Raw genomic sequence first — 7890 nt, forward strand, 5'->3', positions numbered from 1 at the left:
CATGTATCTTATAGATATAATCACAACATACTTATATGGATCTTTTGATAATGATATTTATATGAGAATCCCAAAAGGATTTAAGGTACTTGAAACATATAAATTAAATTCTCAGGAATTGTATTCAATAAAGTTATAGAAATCGCTATATGGATTGAAACAATCAGGACGAATGTGGTACAATGAAAGAAGGATATAAAAACAATTCAATATATCCATGTGTTTTTATAAAGAAATCATAGTCAATGTTTGCTATTATAACTGTATATTTTGATGACTTAAATATAATTAGGATTCATAAATAGCTTTCAAAGGCATGGAATATCTTAAGAAAGAATTTGAGATGAAAGATCTCAGAAAAATAATTTTTTGTTTTGACTTACAAATTAAGCATTTAGTAGATGGATATTTATTCATCAATCAATTTATACAGGAATTTTTTTTAAAAATGTTCTATATGGGCAAAGCATATCCATTGAACATTCCAATGGAATTTCATCCACTAGATGTGAAGAAAGATATACTTCGACCTCGAGATGATAATGAAGAACTTCTAAGTCCTGAAGTAACATATCTTAGTGCAATTAGTACTTTTATGTATTTTTCAAATAATACAAGACCAGATATTGCATTTTCAGTAAATTTATTAGCAAGATACAGTTCTTCTTCTTCAACAAAAAGTTATTGGAATAAAATTAAGCATATACTCCGTTATCTCCGAGGAACGATCGACATGGGTTTGTTTTATTCAAGTAAATTGAATTTTAATCTGGTTGGTTATGTAGATTCTGGATATTTATCTGATCCATACAAAACTAGATCTCAAACAAATTATCTATTCACATATAGAGGAATTACTGTATCGTGGCGGTCAGCGAAATAGACCATAATGACTACTTCCTCAAATCATGCTGAAATTCTTGCAATTCACGAGGTTAGTCGAGAATGTGTATGACTAAGATCAATGACTAACATATTTGTGAAACATGTGGTTTGTCTTCTAATAAAAATCTTCCAACAATATTATACGAAGTCAACACAACATGCATATCCCAAATTAAAGGAGATAAAACAAAACATATTTCACAGAAACTTTTCTACACTCATGATCTTGAAGAAAATGACGACATCCCTGTACAATAAATTTTTTCGAAAGATAACCTGACAGACTTATTTACAAAGTCATTACCTACACTAACATTTGAAAACTAGTGCACAACATTGGAATACGACGACTCATATATAATATGTCTAGTAGTTTGTAAACAACTTTGTACGAACACTTGTGATGTATAATATAAATGATATTTACTTCACTATTTGACTTTGTACATTTAGATTTTACCACAAACCAATAAACTTAAAATCCCTAGTTATCTGTATGTAAATTAAGCATGTATGTGGTGACATACAAGTGGATCATGTCTTGAGTGATAACCAAAATGGTTTGTAGTATATGGATATAGGAGGGAAACCTTATCCTGGTAACACTATGGATGCGACCCACTTTGTGGAATGGTCTAAGTGTTGTGACTTGTCACAGATGGTCTGATCCTGATCATTCATTGTAGGGAACATGAGGGCGGTCCTTTTATTTGCATGGGTGCGAGTGGCCAGAACGCCGACTCAAACATACCATTTTGGGGATTCGTTTGATTTGGGAGCTGGGAACTCAGCTACACAAGATGGAATTCACTCCTTCCCCGAGGTAGAGGTAAGTAGATAGATAGCTCCCTTAAGAGCTGATTCTAGGGTTTGAATGATGTGGCGCCATACATCTTCTCATGGCTCGAGAGGTGTTCACACATAGTAGGACTATGTTGTCCATTAGAGGGATCAGTGGTACTTAAGAAGGAAGATGTAATTACAGGGGAAAAATGGTAAATTGGCTTATTGTAATTACGAGCATCTGTGAAGGGTTATCGTACTGATGATTGGTTATATCCAATGGACATAGAAATATATCTATGGCAAGAAGAGTTCAACTGTCAGTCTTTAGTGGAATGCCTGACAGTTAACGGATGGTGGATATCGTGACTAAAGAGTTTAGTCAGCTATTCATGTACCGTTGGAGCTTCAAACCATAGGTCCATAAGGTCCCCTTGGTAGCTTGGATACAAGTTGAGAGTCATTTTTGGGTCAATTTGAAATCTTCAAATTGACAAGAGGGAGTTCGATTATATATGATATAATTGAACGAGTTAATTAAATATGATATAATTAACTTTATGTATGAGATACATTAATTTGGAAGAAATTGGATATAAATATGATTTATATCTAGTAGAGGAAAAAATACTATAATTAATATTTGATATTAATTTATAAGTTATGAATGTGATAAGATCACATTCATTGGACGGTTGTAAAGGAAATGGGAAGGCACCTCTTCGTTTAAAATAATGGATGAGTGCATTATAAATAGCAGGTGGTGTGTTGATCTTGGGGTGGGCGGGTATTGTAAAAAAAGATAGTGTTATCGTTTAGAAATTCAATGTCTATACGATAGGGACTGCACGATCGCTTACATATACGATATTGCTAAGCGATCGCATACTGATTACACCGTCGCGTGCTATTACCTAAACGATTATTTACCTTTTTCCTAAGCGATTGTTTACTCCCGATATTTACTAAACGATCGTATAGACGATCGCTTAGTTTTTCCTACACAATCATTTTGGACGATCGCTCGCCCTTTTCCTACATGATCGTTTAGACGATCGTTTACCTTTTCCTACACGATCGTATAGACAATCGCTTACTTTTGATACACGATTAAGCATATTGTCTATGTGATAGAATGACCGCATCTCCCACTTGCTTGATCGTTGTGTACGATCGCTCTTCCTCCTTTCCTCTGCCAAATCCGAACAAAGCTCACACTTTGGATTCTCACTCCAAGAATACTGAGGGCTCTAAGTGGTGTTGTTTTCTCCGTTTCCTTCTGTTCGAGTGGTGACTGTTCGAGGTAGACGGTTGGGCTTCAGACTCGAAAAATCTTCATCTGGCATGATTTCTTGATCCCTTTAGCATTATGAAAGTATGTTTGAATGTATATGCGGTAATTCTGTCACAATGCATTGGAAAGAACCGCTTTTGCTCGTAGGTACTCTTGAATAAGAGTTCCTTCATATAAATACGTCATATTCTCTTGAACTTATCTTTAATGAGCTGACCAACAATCGTAGCAGTTGCTTGTCTATGGTTGTGATTCAGAATTCCAATGGAACATGTGTGCAAACTGCAGTACTTTGTGATCTTGAATATATCAGACCCTTCCATTTTGACTGCACGAAGGCTCCACTTACATGTTTCCCCAATACATTTGACAGTGAACAGAGATTTGGTTGACTTCATGACCTTAAATTCAAAATTTTGTTGATGGAAAGTATAGATAATCTCATTTTCAAGTCATTTTTGCTTAAAAATAGTTGACCAACTTCAACATCCTCTGTCCTAGATAAAGAGGTGCCAGGCATAATCAACTCTGTCCTATGACTTGAAGACACATATGGTGGAACCACTGAAGCTACTGTAGAATGATGCGTTGTGAATTGTGATGCGATTATGATGTGAGTTTGCGGTGGTATTTTATGCGGCGAACATGCAAGTTTTCCTAATAAGACCCAAGTGTAAGCCGCACTAGGTTTCCTGGTAAGTCCAGGGTCGAACACAGGGACTACTTGAGTAAATATGCGACAGTTACTTTGATTCTCTTGCGGTGGTGAAAACAAATAAGTTGGATGGTGTTTTGATTAAGAATATTTCCTACGAACGAAGAGTTGATGAAATCAAGAGTTACAATGAGTATCGATGAACGGGTTGAAAAGGGATTTAGCTAACACTTCCTAAGATTACATACAAGTTATACAAACATGCTACACACAAACAACAACACGTCATCTCTCAATGCAAATGCCATAATTCCTATTTCTAGGACGCATGCGATGTATACGAAAAAGTCCATAGGACTTATGTCTAAGCCTCTATTCTTGCCTATGCGATGATGAATGTTGCACACATAAAACAAGGTAACCGCATACAATCATATCCTATTTCTAGGGTGCATGCGATGTGTAAATATTGATAGAACTTATGTCTAAGTTTCTATTTCTTGCTTATGCGCTTCTAATCTGACTCTCTCAAGACTAGATTCTAATCTGTCTCTCTCAAGTCTAGATTCTATCTTTAGATTACTCTCTCAAGTATCTCTAAAGGGTGAATGACACAAACATAAGACAAGATGATCACATAAAATGTAAATCTTAGGTCATGCTAGCTAAGTACTTCTCAACCCATTCAGAAATTTAGCTACTCATGCGAAGTGTGGAGAGATTGAACATAGATTGAAATGAGATTTTCATTTTCTATAAATAAAGTGTTAAATACAAAATAACAAATGGAATTTAGAGATAAGAAGCTCGGTAAACAATGTCTTGATTCCCGTGGCCTTTTACACTGTCTTTTTCACTCCAACTCTGTCCAGATGAATATCGCAAGTGTTGGCACTCTTTTCTTGTAACGCTTTTCGACAGTCTCTCGATCTGTCCAGGAATGATCTTTCAGCTCCTTGTCTCCTTGCTCGTTTCCGTCTTCTAAGTATAAGTATGAGTATGTACGTAAACAAACTAACGACTCTCTAACTTGTATATGATCTATGATATATCTTCTTTTCCCCTTTTACACTGGTGGCCTTCGGTATTTATAGAGCTCAAGGTGAAGTAGCTTTTCTCTCTAATGATTGCAATGATGGGCAGTCATTAAATCCCCTGCTCTGATGCGCCGATTAATGGTCACCGAAAGTTGAGTGTACCTACTACAATGTGGCTTTTACGGTTTGTCAACTAAATTCGGATTCGACCATTTTCAGCTTTCTGTCCCATCGTGATTTATTGTGTTGTCATCTTGATACGCAGTCTTTATGCGGCCACCTTTTTGAGCAACTTCTCACGATCACATACAATCGCATGCCTTTGCGATCACAATCTTTCAAGAATGTGAACGCCTAATTCCTTGAATCGCAATTTTACTTGCGACAACACATTTTTCCTGCACAAAATAAGTAAATTAACTGCTTTTATGCGTGGGCGCATGCAATCGCAATTTCTTCAGTTTAGCACTTTTGGACATGATATTGCTTATTTTTACCGTCGCATTCTCTCATTGTTTTACTTATTTGAACTATAATAACGTGTATTTCTATCCGTTATCATACCCCCAAATTTAAAACAATGCTTGTCCTCATTGCCTTTCTTTAAAAAGTCAACCACTTTTACCCTACCTAGACTTCTCGAGGTGCCTTATTCAAATTTCATGAACCAACGCTTTCTTAATTTCTTTCCTAGTCTCTTCCTAAAATATTTCTAATCTTTAGGAACCGCAAGTTTAACCTTAAAAAAACTTTACTCGTTTCCAGGACATCGCATGATTTATTTCAAACTTTCTCCAACTAGGGTGTTTCCAAATGATTTTTACCCTTGCGCGATTTAGATAGTCTTTTTGTGATCTTGCGCTGATCCAAGTGCCTAGCCTTCGTTTTGGCTTACCCCTATGGGTGCCATGCGGACATCCAACTACGAGCAAGACACCCTTTCTTAGTCTAAACTCATGCCCATTTCTTTTATTTGGCAGTGGAGTTGCGATCACTTGATTTATGCGTTTATCACGATTCCTATCTTCGTTTTGGCTTGCCCCCACGAGTGTCATGTGGACATCTAACTATGAGCAAGATCCGATCTCAACGTTATTATTTTTTGATTGAAATGAAATTTCTAAAAATAGCAAGGTTGAAAATAAATACTAGCACCCCGAATTTATACACAACAATGTCCTAATTACTGATAGACTGAAATAACTCATGCGATGCTCTTAGGAAGTTTCGTAAAAACCGTTTTGAAGGAAAACTGGTGGACCATTAACTTTTAGAAATGTTTCATGAATTGATTGTCCGAAAATTAAGTTGACTCTAGTACATGCGGTCAGAAATAGAGGCATGAGTTTCATCATTGAAAGCATAATTGGTACGGGGAAGAATGCAGTGACTAAAGAAAGTAATCAAAATTCAATGATATCACCAAACTAAAGAGGATGCGATAATAAAATTAACAATATTCTGTGATAATCAAAATTAAAATGAGATGCGAGAAGTGCAAAATTTGGAATAAAAGAGTCATGAAAGATACAACCCCCAAATTTGCTCTATTGCTCACATCATCTGTGATCACATCCTTGCTTGTGGTGGGCCGATTCCTCGATTGCAATGGGCTGGTCGAACTGGTCGCGTGTTTTTAGGTTATCGCGTAGCTCCACCGCAATCGTTCACTACGATCATTGCTAAATATTAAGAGGGTAAAAAGTATGAAAGACAGAGTTAGTAATTTTAAAGAGTAGTGGTTGTACAAAAAGATAAAATAAGTTCATGAAAGAAAGATATCAAAAGGATACTAAAAAAAATGCGTCCCTGATGAGTTTGTGTCGCATATCAATGTAGGGAATGCTCATTTCTTCTTCAGTCTGGATTCCTCAGGTCCACGAAGGTTTTCTCACGATGAAAGTCTCCTCCGTGATACATCTTGACTCTTTGCCTGTTGACCTTGAATGTGCTGGTCCCTTCTTCGTTAGTTAATTTGACCACACTGTGCGAGAATAATTCTTTAATTATAAATGGTCCGGACCAGCGTGATTTTAATTTTCTCGGGAAGAGTCGTAGCCTAAAGTTGAATAGCAAGACCTTCTGACCAACCTAGAGATTTTTCTCGCACAATTGTTTGTCATGCCAACGCTTTGCGCGTTCCTTGTAGATTTTGGCATTTTCATATGCTTGAATTCTCCATTCGTCTAGCTCAAGCAACTAAAGTTTTCTCTCCTCCCCTGCAGCCTTCAAATCAAAATTGAGCTTCTTCACTACCCACAACTCCTTGTGCTCTCATTCCAGCGGTAAATGACATGCTTTCCCAAACACCATCGCATATGGGGACATGTCTATAGGTGTTTTATAGGCAGTCTTATATACCCACAAGGCATCGTCAAGCTTCATGTCCCATGAAGTCTATGCCCCACACGTCGAAGAGTTCCAATTCCAATATAATATTCATCGACATCGCATTCTTCCATGAAATGTTTCCCGTGCGTGACACTTGTCGCATTTCATAGAATAGTCTCGCGCATCCTTGAATAAAGTCGGCCAATAATACCCGCTTTGTAACACTTTTGCTGCTGTGCGTTGACCTCCAGATGTCCGCCATAGGGTGAGTCATGGCATTGGGAAAGTATGTGCTATTAAGCAGTCTCTGGCACACACAGTCGCAATATCTTCTCTGACCCCCTCTTGTAAAGATTTGACTCGTCCCAATCGTAGGATTTACATTCATGCATAAGCCACCTTTTTTGGTGGGCTGTGTAATTTTCCAGAAATTGCTCATAGACCAGGTAATTAACAACATTTGCATACCATGGTAATTCTTCAAGTTTGAACAGCTGCTCATTTGGAAAGGATGCATTCACCTCCGACTGAATGTGGTCTACTTCCAGATTCTCTAATCTCGATAGGTGGTCAGCAACCTGGTTCTCCGTCCCTTTGCGGTCAATTATTTCCATGTTGAATTCTTGGAGGAGGAGAACCCATCGAATTAGCCTCGGTTTTGCATCTTTTTTTTGTCATTAAATATTTTATTGTCGAGTGGTCGGTGTGAACTCTCACTTTGGATCCCAGCAAGTAAGCTCTGAATTTTTCGAGCACAAAGATCACCGTAAGAAGCTCTTTTTCTGTGGTAGTGTAGTTTGCTTGGGCCGAGTTTAATGTTCTGCTCGCATATGCGATGGGGTGTAGCATTGTCTTTTCCTTCTGTGCTAACACTGCCCCCATTGCATAACCGTTGGCATCGCACA

The sequence above is a fragment of the Benincasa hispida genome, chromosome 7 (genome assembly GCF_009727055.1).
Source record: "Benincasa hispida cultivar B227 chromosome 7, ASM972705v1, whole genome shotgun sequence".
NCBI lineage: Eukaryota > Viridiplantae > Streptophyta > Magnoliopsida > Cucurbitales > Cucurbitaceae > Benincasa > Benincasa hispida.